Genomic DNA, 19,004 nt, shown 5'->3' with positions numbered 1-19,004 from the left:
ACAACAACTCTCATGCACAGAACGTGTGACTCAAATAAACCACTACAATGTGCTAAAAGCATGACCCACCAGCGCTACAAGGTGCCCTAGCTATTCAACGACTGGGGAGTGTGGTTCTAAAAGCCCTGAGCAATAAAAAAGAAAAATTTTGAGGATAAGACTGACATCTGCACCAATGTTATGCATCACCAGTTCTTCTGATTAATCGATACTGAAAATTACTTCCCGAGCAATTTAACTGTGTAATAATGCAATGAATTATGGAATCAAGTGTAATTTGCTTTCTGTATTGTATTATATCAAACTGATATGGCAATTATTTTATTATACATTTTCATGTAGATTATTTATGCAATATCAGGGGTAGATTGTGACATTAATACTGTACAGGTTTTAAACATGAACAATATTTGAACCTTGTCTCTGCAGTGAATTCTCTTTGGTCTTTCTCTTTTCCACCTGTATGGCACCAGCATAGAGAACAACCTTTGTCCAATATACCCACACTCTGCACATGTTCAAACAATTGCAGCCTCGCCTCTCTAACTTTGCTACAAACCACTTTTTGATTTCCAAAACCACCCTACTAACTATCATCCAATGCTGCCTTGTCTCTAAACATGTCTTTCCTCCTCCTCTTCCCTATTTATTTTTTTTTTTGGTCAACAGTAGTAGAGTTTTCACCAGCAACATGTTGTCAACAGCACCAGAGGTGATAGCTGATAACCTAGCTTCTGACTGATACAGTATGGACATGATACATATGTCATTCTTGATAACTTCCATGTTTATTCCCCAAGGTTCCTGACACCACATTAAAGCGTTCTACCTGAACGTTTGGCTTCAGAAGCCTTCAGTAATAATACCTGGTTTCATTCCCTCTGTGCTGAGGGAAAAGAGAAAAAAAAATCCCAGTAGCTCCAGGTAGCAACAGCTAAAATCGAAATTTAATCAAGGTAATCTGACCCTCTCCACGTCATCAGCCATAATGTATTCCTGTCTCATGTGATTGAATAGAGGGCCCCTGTAGATATGGCAAGCCATTTCATTCTCGCCGCACTAGCCAACATGGTCCCTAAACTATTTCAAAATGTCAAAAACAACAGTTGAAAAAGAAGTGAAGTAAAGACTAATTAGACTACTGGCATTGTGCTTTTGTTGTGCCTCAGTGTGAAAACTGTAAGAAGAAAAAAAGGTCCAAAGTAATAAGAGGAATTCAAATAGGACAATTAAAATGTTGCTGCTTACTGCCCCAAAATCAATCCATTAAGTGATAAAGAAACTGCTTATTTGGAAAGGTTGTTGCTCTAACACACTGCACTAAAGTCTGTTTGTAGGAATTGTTTTTCTATAAATTCTACAAGTATAACGGCCTTCGGTATGTTGCAACAATTCCTATTTATTTATGTGTTTATTTAAGTGTCTCTAAGTGATTGTGCATTCTTGAACAAGCTAACTCAAACTTAGTTGTACTTATGGTCCTCAGTAAATCATGTCTACAGTTTATCTATCCTCAAATTATTTGTGATGTGGTAAATGATTTTGTAAAAACCCAAACAAGGCAGGTTTTCTTTTTAAATGATACAACACTAACTGTCACGGCAGAGTAGCCGGTGTTTTTATGGAGCACACTCATTTACAGACACAGGAGAGATAAACTGAGATTTAAACAAAAAGTGAGCCTTTATTATGGCTGATTTGCTTTTCTTAATAAAAGAAAGTGCAACCTTCTCATGGAACCAGGCCTTGCAGTTTGGCATCAGTTATAGCATTAGTTCACTCAGTCACATCTCAGTCACATCAACTGTCAGTGCACGATTGGTCTTCCAGTCTGCATCTGAGACCTTTGGATAGTGATGTGCGATACCACTGATTTCGTTTCCGATCCGATACTAAGTACTTTTCAGGGTGGTATCGACGATACTGATCCGATACCGATACTTTATACAAAAAAAGGTATTTTATTTATTGTATTTCAAATTATAGCGTCATAATGATTACAGGACATCAGATTACTTGTTCTTATCACTTAATAATGCAGAGTTCATCATATGGAAATTTAAAAAAACTGAAGTTGTGCTATTTGAACACGTTGCCTGCCTGTAGCACTAAAGGACTCTGTGAGAGACGTGTGTCTCGCACTCTAAGAAATAAAATGTTGTATTTACTTCACCCAGTTATGTCAACCGGTTCCACACAACTGGGTTAGTGAAATATAAAATGTATGATACATTTAATTTGAACAAGAAATTTTAAGTACATCTGATAAGATTTGGATAATTAAATGCAAATCAAAAGAATCATGTTGTATTAGCTGAATATCATAATGTTTATATAACTAACCTTGTTGATTTAAATTGAGAAGACTAAATAAAACCTACTCAACCAAAACAAGCTGTACTTACTTTGAGAAATAACATGTTGTATTTACTCCACCCAGTTATGTCAACCGGTTCCACACAACTGGGTTAGTGAAATATAAAATGTATGATATATTTAATTTGAACAACAAATTTTAAGTAAATCTGATAAATCTACTCACCCAAAACACGCGCTACTGAAACTATAGGATTAAATCACTTTAACAGAATTGCAACTTACTCTATTTAAGTTTGTAAATTAAATAAATCGAACACAAGTTTATTCAGTTAACCTAATTTTAATAACACTTTGTGTAAAACTTGTTGAAGCACACTTTGAGCAATTCAAATGCTTCTAGATCTTTTTCCCCAAACAATCTTTACATATATTCAAGTGCATTTTAGGTGCAGGAAGACAAGATACAGAATGTCATGTTAAACTGAAATGATTAAAACTGGAAAGTGTTGTGATTCCAACATTTTTAACATTAACATGACTTAATTTAAACTTGAGGGACCAGACAAAGAGCGATTCATAAGACCCTTATGAAAAGGACACCGAGGGAACAGTTTACCCTGCCCGGGATAGGGTTACCGGGGCCCCGCCCTGGAGCCAGGCCTGGGGAGGGTGCCCGAGGGCGAGCGTCTGGTGGCCGGGCCTTAGTCCATGGGGTCCGGCCAGGCACAGCCTGAAGAGGAGACATGGGCCCATCCTCCCGCATTTTTGCAGATGATGTGGTTCTGTTGGCTTCATCGAGTGAAGGCCTCCAGCTCGCACTGGAACGGTTCGCAGCCGAGTGTGAAGCAGCGGGAATGAGGATCAGCACCTCCAAATCTGAGGCCATGGTTCTCAGCCGGAAAAGGGTGGAGTGCCCACTCCGGGTCGAGGATGAGTTCCTGCCCCAAGTGGAGGAGTTCAAGTATCTCGGGGTCTTGTTCGCGAGTGATGGGAGAAGGGAGCCAGAGATCGACAGACGGATTGGGGCTGCAGCTGCAGTAATGCGGACGCTGCACCGGTCCGTCGTGGTGAAGAGGGAGCTGAGTGTAAAAGCGAAGCTCTCAATTTACCGGTCGATCTACGTCCCTACCCTCACCTATGGCCACGAGCTGTGGGTAGTGACCGAAAGAACGAGATCGCGGATACAAGCGGCAGAAATGAGCTTCCTCCGAAGGGTGGCTGGCCTCTCCCTTAGAGATAGGGTGAGAAGTTCGGCCATCCAGGAGGGGCTCAGAGTAGAGCAGCTGCTGCTCCACATCGAAAGGAGCCAGTTGAGGTGGTTCGGGCATCTGACAAGGATGCCCCCTGGGCGCCTCCTGGGTGAGGTGTTCCAGGCATGTCCCACCAGGAGGAGGCCCCGGGGCAGACCCAGGACACGCTGGAGAGATTATATCTCTCGGCTGGCCTGGGAACGCCTTGGTATTCCCCCGGACAAGCTGGAGGAGGTGGCTGGGGAGAGGGAGGTCTGGGCCTCTTTGCTTAGGCTGCTGCCCCCGCGACCCGGCCCCGGACAAAGCGGATGAAGATGGATGGATGGATGGAATTTAAACTTGATTGGGCTACAATGAAAAGCCTGCAATACAGCCCTGCAAACAGCAGGTAGAAATTACTTTTGTGTCATTTTTGTCCATATTTAGAAAAATAACCTTTGCTTCAAAACTTAAACTGAAGTCCAAAGTTAGGAGCAGTCTTTTTCAGTGTAGTTGGATGTTGGTAAAGGTTCAAGAACAAAGAACGCAGAAAAGTGAAAGGCCTTGCAGAAGTTCTTGTGGCAATTCAAACTGAACAGTTTATGAAGTGCAAGGAGAAGGGTTCGAGAACCTTAAAGTTCAGTGTCCTCTATAGTTCACTGCAGGCTGTTTCACTCAAGCAGTTTGTTTTTCAGAACCTGCACCTTCATGGATAGGTTGTTCCCATCCAACTCCATCAGCACCTTCTGAAGAAATTCAAATGTGTATTTCAGGTGCTTTGGGTAGCTCAGATTTAGACTATAGATTAGTCCAAGCAGGAGGGCACAACCCTTTGCCACATCACTAAGAGCTTGCAGCACAGTGCATCCTTCTATGTCAGCTGCTCCGTTTCTCTGCTTGCACCAAGATCCACATCCTTTAAATAAAAATTAAAAAAAGATAAGTTAATTGCGTACATATACATATGGACAAGTAAGTCCACCTTCCATTTCCAATCCCAAATTTAAAAAAGGAAAATAACTGATCGTTTTCCTTTTTTAACTTACCAAGAATTCCTTGAACAGGTCATCTGGCTTTTCATTTAAGTAGACACAGACAGCTTTCAGAATGCATTCCCGTCGAACATCAACGCTGGGATTCTGGTGGAGATAAGAACTCAATATGAGAGAAGTTTCCTATTTTGGTTCCTTTCAACCTCTTTACAAAACAAAGTCAAAAATATTAACACATAGCAGATATGTGATTAAGCAATGTTTCATAACTCACATCAGTGATGTGCAGTGAGGTTCATGATTGGTAAGGCACTGACTCCTCTGTGTCAGATTAACAAATATATGAACCCAAAAATCGAAGCTTTTCAATTTTGACATTACGTGAAAGCTTTCATTTTTGCTTTAATCAATTGTAGATTGTTCAACAATATATTTAATAATTGTGCCCCTAAAAATATTAAAATTAAATAGAAGATTAGAACTGGGCAATATGGACTTAAAATCCTATCATGACATTTTGTGGATAACAATAAGTCTGTGAAGGTTCACAGTCATCCAGGTCATCGTAGTCTAAGGAGCTTGGAAAGAAAAGTGAAGCTTCTTCAGTGAAGATTTCTGACACTAAACCAGAAATCAACATGGAGTCGAATTCTTTCAAACAATGTAGCAACTTAATTGATGCACATTTCTAAAATACACTATACATTCATTTCATTCTTCAAACTACAGGATCGCTGGCGCTCCCAGTGGTCATTACTGATGTCAGGGAGCAGGTGCGGTAGATGTTGGGAGTAATTTTAAAACTGTCGGTCTTAGTAGGCAAGTCTCATCTTAACAAGAATCGCAAAAGATTTTGGAAAATTACACCGAAGCAGGTTCAACAATATTTGTTAAATGTTTTCATACTTCTAACATGTGAGAGAGGTATACAAGCTAGAGTGTTAAAAAATTTGCCAGGCATCATTTGTTTAAAGAAAATGCAAAAGTATTCCCGAAAGTGTCAGATGTGTATCAGTTAGTATACATTAATCAAATTTGTCATCCTTAAATTGTTGTACTTACCAAATAATCCTCAGATGGCGATGGATTCTATCCAGGATGCTAAGCATATGCAAGTCTCAGTTGAAAATGGCGGATGATCAAACTTCCACACTGCACATGTGCAAACTCAGAAGTACGGAGAGCCTATTAGGACAATCCTCTTTAAATTAAAGTGCTCTTCATTTTAAATGAACTTTTTACGTTGGATTTAATTTACTGCATTTTGTTGTATTGAAATATTATGTTGTTAATTAAATTCAAAACAACATACTTGTGTTTAAAGTTAAAAATCAATTGGTGGCATCAGTTTTAACATGAAGCATTTACATAATGCTACCAACATCAGTGTGTCATTTCACCTGTCCCTCTCCTCCTCTTCAGTTCATCTCAACATACGCGCCTCATATTCTGTGATATGATTTACTCTGAGGTGTTTGACAAGGTTAGTGATGTTGCCACAACCAAACATGCCAACCCTCCCGATTTTTCTGGGAGAATCCCGGAGCCACCATTCTCCCGAATTTCCACCTGGACAACAAAATTGAAAAACCATATTGCAGAATTCATAGCGCGGCCGAGCCAATTCCAGTTTCCAACAATGGCGGCAGCTACTTAGTTTTAATATTACTCTTATTTCTCTTTCTGGGTCCAAAAAACCCCCAACTTTTAACATGTTTTCAGGTGAGAATGTAGCTGTGTAAACTTCAATTATCTGAGCCGATCGACACATCGTCTTCAAACCCCCGCAGGCTTTCACTACTCGGGTTAAACATGATATATAAGTCACTTTGATAACTTAAAAATGTTATTGTTTGGCTTTTTCAGTGTTTTGTTTGTTCGTGAGTAAATTGGTTTGGCTGAGATTAAAGTTATTAGATTAGATTAAATTAAATTTAACTTTATTAATCCCTCGGGTGGGTTCAAACAGAAAACTAATTAAAGAAAGTGTGAGACGGTCGAGAGTTTACGCCAGCGCCCGGTTATATTTTAGATAGCAAGGAGCAGACGGCTGAGTTTCACTCCACCGAGGGAACTCATGACGTACTACTTTACTAGTAGTACTACCGGCTTTCTTTAGACCGCGAAGGGCGGGTCCTCAGGTGGAAGCAGCCTCTGAATTTGGACACCCCCGCTGTTTCGGTGACATTTAACGTATTTTATCCGATAAATAAACCCTGTAAAATGTGCCCTTTTGATTGTCTCCCTAATTCTGAGGTCTCAAGGTTGGGAAAGTATAGCCACAACACCTCACTCTTGGAGCACTTTTTTGCTACATGTATTGCAAACCATGTCTCAGCTGTTTGTGGAGGTAAAATATGTCCGCACAATTAGGCTCACCCATTGTTGTGAGTGCGCGCGCCAAGGGGCTGCGAGCCATTTATACAGCCATATTTTGCACATGACTATGAAAGGCGGAAGAGGAAGTAGTTCCTTTGAATGTAGACAATCCGAATGTTATAGTTTCTTTCCACTGTGTTGCTGTTAATGATAAACTACAAATTAACCCTAAATTACTAAAAATATCTATATTTTAATGTGAGAATCGATTCTAGAACATAAATGACTGGTATCGGAGGAATCGATATTTCAGGATCGATCTGCACATCACTACCTTTGGAATATCCTTGCCTTTCCTCTCACAAAACAGTGAAATTTCTGCTCTCAAGTTCCATACTCAGGTAGCTCTGTAAACGCACCTTAATGTAGTCCCTTTCATTAAACACATTATTGCCAGCTCCTCTATAATCTTAAACTCTTTTGTACATGTAAAAAAATGAGTAGCTGGACTGTGTGGCAGCCATTATAGCTCTCATCCAGAGCCAAGGAGAAAAAGTCATTATTCCACTTTGTTTTTAACTGAAGATCCAAATTCCCAATAATATTTCATAATAATATTCTCAAAACATCTTGTTAGATAGTGGGTCACATTCTCAAATTATAATTTTTTTTCTTAGAGCATATTAACACGACAGAGCCCACCAAACATTCCTCATCAGAGAATGATTAACTGTTTTATTTTGTTGGGGTTTTTTTGTGATTTTTGTGGGACATCACAAAGGTCTTGACTGCCCCATCCCTAGATGTGTATCATCAGTCAAGTTCTTGTATTTCTTCTTTTTTTAGTTTCATAATTAAGATTGAAATTCCAAACCTTAAAGATACCAATCTGCTCTCCATCTTAAAAAAATGGTAAGATTCTGGCAGCTGGGGCGCCAAAATACTACTGTAAAATAACAGAAAATAACTTCCTCATAAAAATACGGTTATTTCCAGTAATGACAATACAGTTTGTTGCACTAATTTTACATGGGATCTTGCCTTTTCAAGTGATTTTAAACATTAAATTAGGAACATGTTAATGTGATTAAACAATGAAATTATATATAAATAGAAAAAAAAACATTCTAAAAAAACAGTAAGATTCCGGCAGCTGGGGCGCCAAAATACTACCGTAAAATAACAGAAAATAACTGTCTCATGAAAATACAGCTATTTTCAGTAATGAAAATTGAGTTTGTTGTGCTAATTATATATGGGATTCCTTATTCCTCATTTTTCCATTGTTATACCTCTCTGACCTGTCTTCCCCATGTGATGTTTTGTGTAATGTATATATGGTCGGAGGGTAAGATGGCGCCGCCATTGCGTGCAATAGGTCGGCAGCCTTATGAAATTTCCTCTTGTGGGACTAATAAAGGTATATCAAATCAAATCAAATCAAATCCATAGCATTACATTTGAATTCAACAGTTCAATCTTTCAAATAACGGACAGATATTTGTGAAATCATGATACATTTGTGAATGTATTTTAACAATCTACATATGCATATGTACAGACAGATACATTTAATAATCATGAAAATTACGTTTTATTGCATTACAGTAATTTAATGTTAATTTACATTTGAAATGTGAAATCACAGTCTATTTACGTAACTTTAATGATATTCTAGAAGAACAGAACAAAACTGTAACAAAACTGTAAAATGCACAGTAAAATACGTTTATATCCTGCAAACTGACTTCCAGTGAACTTTAGAATTAATTGCAGAAACCGTCTTCTTGTTTACAAAGCCCTAAGCAGTCTGGCACCTTAATATAATTCTGACATGCTTGTCAGTTACACGCCAGTCAGGTCATCCAGGTGGTCTGTATGTACTGGCCTTTTAAAAATACCAAAAGTCAACTAAAACTGATAAAGCAGCTATTTGCCTTTAAGGTCTTGTGTGTTTAAGCAATTGCCCAGGTGGACAGAGATGTAAAAACCCAGTGTTATCATTAAAAAGCTAACTTTCAACCTTAATATTTAGCATATCACTTACCCAGCTAGGGCACAATCTGTGTTTACAGTCCTTGAAAACTCTGAGAGGATTCATGTGACTGTAGGCTAAGGATTAAGCAAACATCTAGCAAGGCAAAAAGAATCTAAGATAATAACTAAATACTGATTTTAAATAGGCACTCGCTTCTTCAACTTGAATTCAGTCAGTCATTTATATAGTTTTGCCCATTGGGCATTCTAGATAGCAAATATGGACAGATTGCTTGTTGCACAGAGAAGTAAAATGACTACTCTTTGAATACATGAACATGTTTTGTCTTTTCTAGGAGTTTTGCATCTGTTGAGTATATTCAAGCATCTGTGGACTTGACGCATTTGCTACAAATACAGCGGAGCCTTGAAATGTCTTGTACAGTTAGAGTTCACGTTTAATAGACAGTAGGTCCCTGTTGAAATCCCTGTTGAGGGGTTTTTATTTATACATTTGTACTTATAGTACATGTACTATGTATTTATATTGCATGACTATTCTCTGAAGGCATATTTGAGACACATGAAACCACCAAAAGCAACAGTTGAACTGATCAACTGTTGAGTTTTGGTGCAGAGTATATTGATAGATCGCTTATGTCTTTACTAATGCATTTATTGAATGAGTCATAATTTTGTGTGTTAGCCTGGTTGTATGCCAGGCTGTGGTACTGCTTACATTTGTTTTAAAACAATCAATTGACATGAATAATTAGACTGTAGAAGTAATATGTGTTTCATCTCATTACTGCATATATATGAGATATAGCACTATTAAACCCATGTATGTCATCTAGAGATGTATTCGTATGTTATTCCGGCAAGAGGTAATCCCAGCTGTGCACTGGAACTTGAAGAAAAGGCTACACTGTTAGACTTTTCATCGCCACTTTACGGTAACACTGTTGCCAGCGTCATACTGTGACGCCGTGTTACGGTAGCTTACTGTTCTGCAGGATGATACCGTTTTTGCTGGTATGGTATAATACTCTTGGACAAATTATGGTAACGCACCGTAGCCTTTTTTACGGTATCTCACTGGTGACAATGACGCCAGTAAGATACCGTTATGTCGTTATATCGTAAATTACGTCAACAAAGTAACATCATACTGTGATTAAGAAATTGGTATACTGCAATATATTAACCAGTAACTTACCGTTATCACGCATCATCAGTACCAAAAATATTCATCTCTGCTAGAGGATACCGTGTCCCAACAGGCGGTCATTTACTGTTTAACAGGTCGTAATTGACCGTAATTTCAGTTAACAGTAACATACTGTAAGAGACTGGAGGGTTCCAAAAAAGTTGGATGGCTAGATGGATGCATGGATGGATGGATAGATAGACACACACACACAAAATATAATTCATGTGCTTGACACCACTTTATTTCAGTTCTGATTTTTCCCTGCTGAAATACACATTTCCAAAATCAAAAACTGAAAAGAACTGAAAACATATTTTCATTGAGGAAGCACTTGTTTTTACTAAACCATGTAATCCATTATTTTCTCAGATGGTTGTACAAACAATAATGATATTATGTCATATCCATATCATGGCAGACAACATATGCTCAAGTGTTGGGTTTTCTTATTCATATTTTGTAGGGTCCTAAACCTACAGTGTGAAGTGCCTTGGCATTCATTTTGTTGGCACCATATAAATAAACTGAATTGTAAGGAATATAATATCAAGCCCCACACGTCTGCCTTTATATACACTTTGTCCAAAATACTGGCTCACACCACCAAATCAATGCACAACACAGGGTCCACAAGGACACGGATGAGGGTGTGTGGTGTGAAGGAACTGAACCCTGATCTTGCTTTGTGGACTGAGTTCATTGATTTGTAGGGTGAGCCAATACATGTGACAATTAAAGTGTAAGTAACTGAAATAATTTTTAACTAACGGGTAAAAGAAGGAAAAAAAATCAAAACTGTTGCACTCAAAAAACCTATTGGACAGAGACAGCATCTTGCAAGATGGCAAGAGAGCTTGTCTTCATTGTTGAAAGTTTATTTCAAAGGAGCTTGCAAAGAAAAGCGTCTGGACTTCTTTAAGTTGCTTCAAAGGAGCTGCTTGCATATACACATATGTAAACGCACACTTGCAACACAGTTGGCTTTGGTCTGGCCTCATTGTAGCCCCTAGTAACTGTGAGTCATGTCGGAAAGCCAGGCAGAACTGTCTTTATACAAGCCACTTAGGCGAAAATATCAAACTCTGCGAGTCCTTGTGGATGATTTGTGTGTGTGTGTGTGTGTGTGTGTGTGTGTGTGTGTGTGTGTGTGTGTGTGTCAGTGGGCGCAGAGGTTGAGTTCTTGCAGTATGACGAGGCGAGGGTGTGAAATGTGTGAAGCCAGTATGAATGAGCACGACTGCCTTTGCTTTTTGTATGTGAAAATGTCACAGAGAGGAGAAAATCATTTCCACAGATTACTCAGGAATCTGAGTAAAACCAGTAAAACTTATAATCAAGACCACTGTTGGCTGCAGAGTACTCAGATTACTTTTTATGGTGACAAGCTTTGGAATGCAAGTACACAGTTATTTACTTTTTCAAATAAGAAATCAATTGCAATAAAAATATAATTATATTTTGGAGAAATAGGAAATAGAAACCTGTTCATCCCCCTTTTTTATACAGCCTCTGTGGCTCTTTCAGTTCAGCTTGTTGTAAATTTGGCTGCTCACATCAGTTTCAGTAGCTATACTCTTCCACCACATTCACATCCTGCCTCAGGATAGACACAAGTCATATAGTCACCATGTTCCTTCTGAAATCAGTAACCACCTCTCTGGTCTTATTCAAATTCAGAAGTAGATTATTCCTCCCAGACTACTTGATGAAGTCATCCATTAGGACTCCGTTTACCCCACTCGTGCTCACTGTGCCGTAGATGAGGAGTACACAGTCCCCTGAGGAGCTCCTTTATGGCAAATTACCAAAAGTAATTAACAAAATTAATTAAATCTAATTGAAAAATACATTAAATGTTATTATGAAAGCTTTTTAGTTTGTAACTGTCAAGGTGGCTGCGTGACGGATAGTCGGGCCCAGACACAGGACTCAGGATGTGAGAAATAAAAGCAGCTTTATTGCTGAACTTAAATGTAATGTAAAATAATGCAGTAACAGACACAAGGAAAACAAATCTACAAATCTTATATGAGGAAAAAACTGCAAATGAGGACACGCCATAAGGGAGGACTGCTGTAAAAGGCACTAAAAGTGCAAACCCAGTTGGAAGGTCCAGTTTGGTGACTGAAATTAGCAGGGTAGGGGCCTAGCTGCAGATGCCTGTGTCAGCAAATTAGCCAATCAAAGCAGCCATGCCATTAAATAACCTCCTGTACGTTAGAAGGAGAGAGCATATTTCTCCTGGCTTCCCTTCATTGGCTCCTTGTTAAATCCAGAGTTGAATTCAAAATCCTGCTCCTCATATAAAAGGTCTTAAATAATCAGGCCCCATCTTTTCTTAATGAACTTATAGTATCACCCCAGAGCGAAGTGATCTGGGGTGATATGGGGTGACTTCACTCTCACACTGCAGGCTTACTTGTGGTTCCTAGAGTATTTAAAAATAGAAAGAGAGGGAGAGCCTTCAGTTTTCAGGCCCTGAGGTTTCCTCCTGTTAAAAGGGAGTTTTTCCTTCCAAAGTGCTTGCTCATAGGAGGTCATATGATTGTTGGGTTTTTGTCTGGATTTATTATTGTAGGGTCTACCTTACAATCTAAAGCACCTTGAGGCGACTGTCGTTGTGATTTGGCGCTGTACAAATAAAGTTGAATTGAAATCGAACTGGTCATGCCCCTAATTGTTTTTTTTTTGTTTCATGAAAAAACAAAAAACATTTAGCTTTCTCTGAAATAAAGGTTTAGAGTTAATATTACTGTTAGAGACTGGGTTGGAGTTGACACTGATAATGAGTCCTTCAGCACATCTGAACTGTACCTCAAAACCGTAACATATACCATACCATTGCCCTCAGCAGTCCAGTCTTTTATTATGTATTTCAGCTTGTTTCAGCTGACTTCATCAGACTTCTTTCTTCCTTCAAATGAAGAGACTTGACTTCTTGGAGATAAATGAAATTCAGCAGCGTGACCACACCTCCAAACATGTCACTTCTGGTTCTTATCTATTTATGACATCCCCAAGGTGTTCGCTCTCTTTTTCATGCCCCGCCCTCCCTCCTCTTTTTCAATTCTTTCACTTCTCATTAGTACTTGGGGATCTGCTTGGCCCAGGAGCCACTCTGAGTCCCCTCTGAGACCTCCCCCAAACCGCATCTCAATTCATATTTGAGCCATCTGCCTTTATCTACTAAAAAAACGCTGTCAAACCTAAAATGAGGACCTGGGCCCAGCTAGTGAAGGACAAAATCTGTTATGAACAGATGGAGAGTTAGTCTGACAGTAAAGCCTTAATCTAAATGCTCATGACATTTTTGAAAACCAGTGATGTTGTGGTTATCCCCATTATTAGTCTCCAGCAGAACCAGTAGTTCTTCTGAACACACCTAAATGAAAACATTTTGCAGGGCAAATAAAAGGTTTTTAGAGGTTAGAGCAATTGTATCAACAGTGAATGCACCTCAGTTATATGTTAACAAGATAAATATAAAGTCTTTACTAGCTTCCAGAGTAAGACTATGAATGTTTCTCTTGTATTTAAGATTTCAGTATTTCTGTGTACAAAGTTAGCAGTGTAGTGGGCAGCTTCACCAACATCATACTATTTGGGTTTATAGCCTCTAAAGTTCAAGGTTTTCATGGAACTCTGCCCGAGCCTAGTGTGCTTCTTGTAGGGTGTTTTTCTTGCTACTCCAAAGATATCCATGTAAGAGTACTGTCACTGTGTACTGGCTATTTCTTACTTGTACCATTTTAGGGTCACGGAGAGTGGGTGAGCCAAGCCAGTCTATGTATATACTGTTCAATTACTGACAAACTCTATATTTTGCCATCACAAATTTTAATTCATTATATGTACCCAACAAGCTGCTGCTGAGCTACGACCAGTTTGACAAGTAAAAATAAATAAATAAAAATAATCTTGTTAGCCCTGATTTCTGGATTCTGATTTGGGTCTTTTCAGTTTATATGTTTGAACTGTTTCCAGTGCCATAACCACATCAGATATGTCACCTTCACTTAGTGTGCACACTTAAAGATATCTTTGTCAACTTTGTATGCTCAAATTGCAAATCAGCTCATTCACAAGGTGAGATAAGCAAAACTGTGACGTTATCTTTATAAGTGTCATAATTTTCAGACATTTTTCTGCTTCTGTTTAATGTTTTCTGTTCACTAAGGAAGATTCATGTTTATATTTATCAAAGTAAATTTAACTTCACTCTGTGCTTATCTGAAATGGCTCTCCAATTCTCTCATTGCTGACACATGTGGCAGCCACCATTCAATATATTTTGAGCACCGATTTAATATTATAATATGTTCAAAAGGTTAAGCTCTCAGTTTGGGTGGCTGTGGTAGAGCAGGTCACCTACTAATCTGAAGGTTGGTGGTTTGATTCCAAGATCCTGGTTTAAGAGTTTCCTGACTTTGCTTTGATCGATCCTTTAAAGGAACAATTCAGCTCAAGTGTGAGCTTTGAAAACACATCTTTCTCCAACACGAGTTTGAATTGGAGAATGAAAATAAACTGTAAACCACTTTGTATGTCAAGGCAGAAAAGTTCTGTAAAATTTATCATATTGCTATGACCTACTCACTGACCTGCAATTGCATACTGAGTAATGAATCACCAAGCACCGTGGATATTTTCCATGTTAATCTGATGTGTCAACCATAGCCTTTGAAAAGATGTCCCTGTGTGTCTAAATCTGATTAAAATGTAAAGGTAAATAGCATTCTTTAAAGACTTGGATTTACCCAATGGCCTGTTTTCTGTTATTATCTTAAACTTCAATTGTGATCAGGGCAAACATCACATGAATTTTCTTTAAAAGTTTAGTAGACGATTGATTACACCTGGCCTTTGTTTCAAAAATGTAACTGTATTTGAATGAGTATATACAGACTTTGGAATGGCACTGTAGGATGATTTATTATTCCTCTTTCTGGATACCTAAGGTCAAGATGAATTATGCTGTTCTTATCCAATCAGGAGACCAGACCTCAATTTCAGTTATAGAGCAGCCTTCCTGCTCTGTAGCATTTATATTATATCAGTATTATTGGAATTACTCAAAAAAAAAATCTAAGAATTCTGTTTTGAAAGACCAAGCAACCCTTTGAGAGTCCCTGCCAGAGTGCTAATGCAGATTATTCCAGTACAGTTCTGAGAGCAATTTGTTCTGGTTAAATCTTCTGTCTGTGGATGATTATACAATGTACCCACTTTCTAGCATGTTCTTCTTTCTGATAAATGTGTAAAAGACAGACATTCAGTTGGAGCAAATGAGATGTAAATGTTGATATCATTCTGTTTTTTAAAAAGTGGCTTAAACTTAGACTTTGTATTTTTCAGCACAATGAGAATTAGATGTATTGATCTTACTACTGCAATGCTAATACACACACAGTTAGTCCCTGAGATTCACTTCAGAAAGTTCTGTATTTTCTGGTTAGTTTTGTGTTTCTGCTTTTAGAGTCTACATAATACATATTTTAAGATTCAGACATTAACCTGACACAACAGTAATACAGTCACACTGACTGCTGCATTATGACAGTCATTTCAGTATGGCATGTATGGGTTTGACTGAAGGAGGTTTTAAAAAAAGAAACTATATTAAAATCTCTGTATGCACACTGCTGAAAAAACACATGTAGACATTTATTAATTATGCACCGATCTCCATATAGAAATGTGAATATTGTTAGAAATATCACTACTATTATTGAACAGCAGAAAGAAACTCACCTCTATACATGCAGAATGAGAGTTACATGGCAGAACCAAAGTTTTAACCCCGCACTCACAGCTTCATACAGCTGTTCTGACAGAATTTCCTCCATCATCCCCAACTATTAAAGATCCCACAAACAAAATAAAACATGCCTAATTGGACTCATCAGTCTCTTAGATTAATGTATGAATTACAGTATATAATACTGCCTTTAATAAATACCTAGCATTACATTTTACACACACACACACACACACACACACACACACACACACACACATGCATATAAAAGCTGTAACACAGCACACTGGTTTACATAGTGGAATACTTAATAAAGTAGTCCTCCTCTGAATGAATCCTGCTCACCACCTGAGCTGTCAGTTATATCTATAAATCTAATGTTAATTCTGTGAAAAGCAGTGGAGTCAAATTTCATAAGAGTATACATGAGGGAAAGAACTGGTGTCAAAGTTAGAGAGAGAAAGGGGAGCTGTCCCACAGGAAAGAATGAAGACGAAAGAGAGAGCATGAGAGGAGACAGAGGAGAGGAGGAGAGCGCTGTAAGCAATATGTAAAAACTGAACAAGACATTCAGACAGATTTGATCTCTTTTGCTTCGTTTTAGTAACAAATAACTCAAATGTGCATAAGCAAACATGTGACTGATGTGCTTCACTAGTTAGACAAATAGCACTACATTGTGCTATTTGCCCATATTTGCCTCAAAGCAATTTATTTAAGTTCATTGTATGTGTGTATTAGTCTTTGTCACAAGCCAAAGACTTTAGCAAAGTCAAAAAGTTGTCCCTTGATTTCCGGAACAGCATACTGTACATAGTAAGCACACTTTAAGGCACTCTTTCACTTTTACTTGAAGAGAGAAAGTGCTAATACCACATTCTTTAGTTGCGAACATCCACCAACTGTGTATTTATTCTGCCTTTTCACACAGTAACAAATACCTTGAGCAACATTAACATTCAGCCTGAAACACAGATCTGACCACCTCGTATGAAGCTAATAATAATTCTCCTCTAAAGTTATATTCTGGTCTCCACCAGCTTCTTATTAAACTTATAACACAATAATACCCCGTTAGTGTCACGGCTGATGGAAGGTATGGACTCAAGCGCGGAGCTCTGGGTTGAAGCAGACAGTGCGTTTATTTAAAGTGCGTGAAAGATAGTCCTTAAACATCAATATATCCAATAATTGTCCTTTCTTTTTCAGTTCCCAGAAGTGGTGAAGGTGAGTTTTCCCGTGAGGTCTGTGTGCGCTCCTTCCGTGTGACACCAGTGAATCCTTTACTCCACTCCTCCGTCCCGTACTTCTCCAATCTGAAAGTCGAGCAAACACAACAATGGATGAGAAGGCTTGCCTGGCCACGCGGGTGACAAGATCACGCGCACACTTAGCTACCGAGCTCCGAGTACAATCCAGCGTCGACTGCCGTCTGGACACATCGTTAAATACCTCCGTCTAGTGAGGAAAGATTAGCGGCAGCTGGAGCCGAAGATTACACTTCCGGGTCAGAGATCGGCCTTTCTCACTCTCTCGGAGACGCCGTTCCTCGGCAGCCAGACCCGCAGAGTAGGGAGGGAGAGAGAAAGAGAGGAGGGCATACACACACACACAAACAAACAAGCAGGTCGTCCGGGAAGACCATCCGACCGTGACAGTACCCCCCCTCTAACGGGAGCCCCCGGGCGACCCACGAAACTTATCCGGGTGCCGGCGGCGGAATTCCCTCACCATACCATGGTCGAGGATCGCAGACCGCGGCACCCAAGAACGCTCTTCCGGACCGTACCCAGCCCAATCCACCAGAAACTGAAAACCCCTACCGCGCCGCCTGGCATCCATAATGCGAGTAATGTCATAAGCCGGGGCGCCAGCGACCATCCGGGCGGGCGGCGGGGGCTCAGGAGGCGGGCACAACGGGCTGGTCCGGACCGGCCTAAGTTGAGAAACATGAAACACATTATGCACCTTCATGTTGCGCGGGAGGGCCAGCCGGACCGTAACCGGGTTCAGGACAGCTTGCACCGAAAGCGGGCCCAGAAACCGGGGACTCAGCTTCTTGGACTCGGTCCGCAGGGGAATAGTCCTAGAGGAAAGCCATACCTGCTGGCCCACCCGATAGGCCGGTGCAGGAACGCGACGACGGTCAGCGAGCTCCTTATTACGTCCGCACGTCCGCAGAAGAGCTGCCTTGGTCGCCCTCCAGATCCGTCGACAGCGCCTCATGTGTTGTTGGACGGAAGGCACAGCCACCTCGCCCTCGGAGATGGAGAGAAGCGGGGGCTGATACCCCAAGGAGGCTTCGAAAGGAGAGAACCCCGTAGCAGCCGACGTGCTGGAGTTATGGGCATATTCAACCCATGCCAACTGGTCACTCCAGGAGGACTGGCTGGAGGAGACGACACAGCGCAGCAAGGCCTCCAGCTCCTGGTTAGCTCGCTCCGCCTGTCCATTAGTCTGCGGATGAAAACCAGAAGACAGACTGACCTGGGCTCCCAGCTCCGCACAAAACAGCCTCCACACCCGAGCGGTGAACTGGGGCCCACGGTCCGAGACAATGTCCTGCGGAATGCCGTGAAGGCGAAAAACGTGCTGGGTAAGGAGCCGGGCGGTTTCCAGTGCGGTGGGGAGTTTGGCAAGGGCAACAAAATGGGCAGCCTTAGAGAAACGGTCAATGATCGTGAGTATTACGGTGTTACCAGAGGATGGCGGAAGGCCGGTGACGAAGTCCAGAGCGATGTGCGACCATGGCCGGCCGGGGACGGGCAGCGGTCTGAGGAGTCCCAATGGAGGGGAGTTCGATGACTTATTTCGAGCACACACTGGGCATGCCGCCACATAGTCGCGGACGTCCTGAGAAAGAGATGGCCACCAGAACAACCGTTGCAAAAAAGTGACAGTGCGGTTCTTACCCGGATGGCAGGCGAACCTCGCGGCGTGGCCCCACTGGATAACTTTACACCTGGCCGCCGAGGGAACATACAGTCTGCCATCCGGACCAGTCCCGGGGTCGGGTTCCTGTCGCTGGGCGTCCCGGATCACCCTTTCGATCTCCCAGGTAAGAACCCCCACAAAGCAGGAGGCGGGCAGGATGGGCCTCTCTTTCTCCCCCGGGTCGACGTCAGGTGCGAACTGGCGTGACAAGGCGTCCGGTTTCGTGTTCTTGGACCCGGGTCTGTAGGTAATGGTCAGGGTGA

The sequence above is a fragment of the Mchenga conophoros genome, linkage group LG2 (genome assembly GCF_057382185.1).
Source record: "Mchenga conophoros isolate Kocher_MC1m ecotype Shallow Benthic linkage group LG2, M_conophoros_male_GT1.1, whole genome shotgun sequence".
Classification (NCBI taxonomy): Eukaryota; Metazoa; Chordata; class Actinopteri; order Cichliformes; family Cichlidae; genus Mchenga; species Mchenga conophoros.
The sequence above is the reverse complement of the archived record's forward strand: the minus strand, read 5'-3'. Positions refer to the sequence as shown.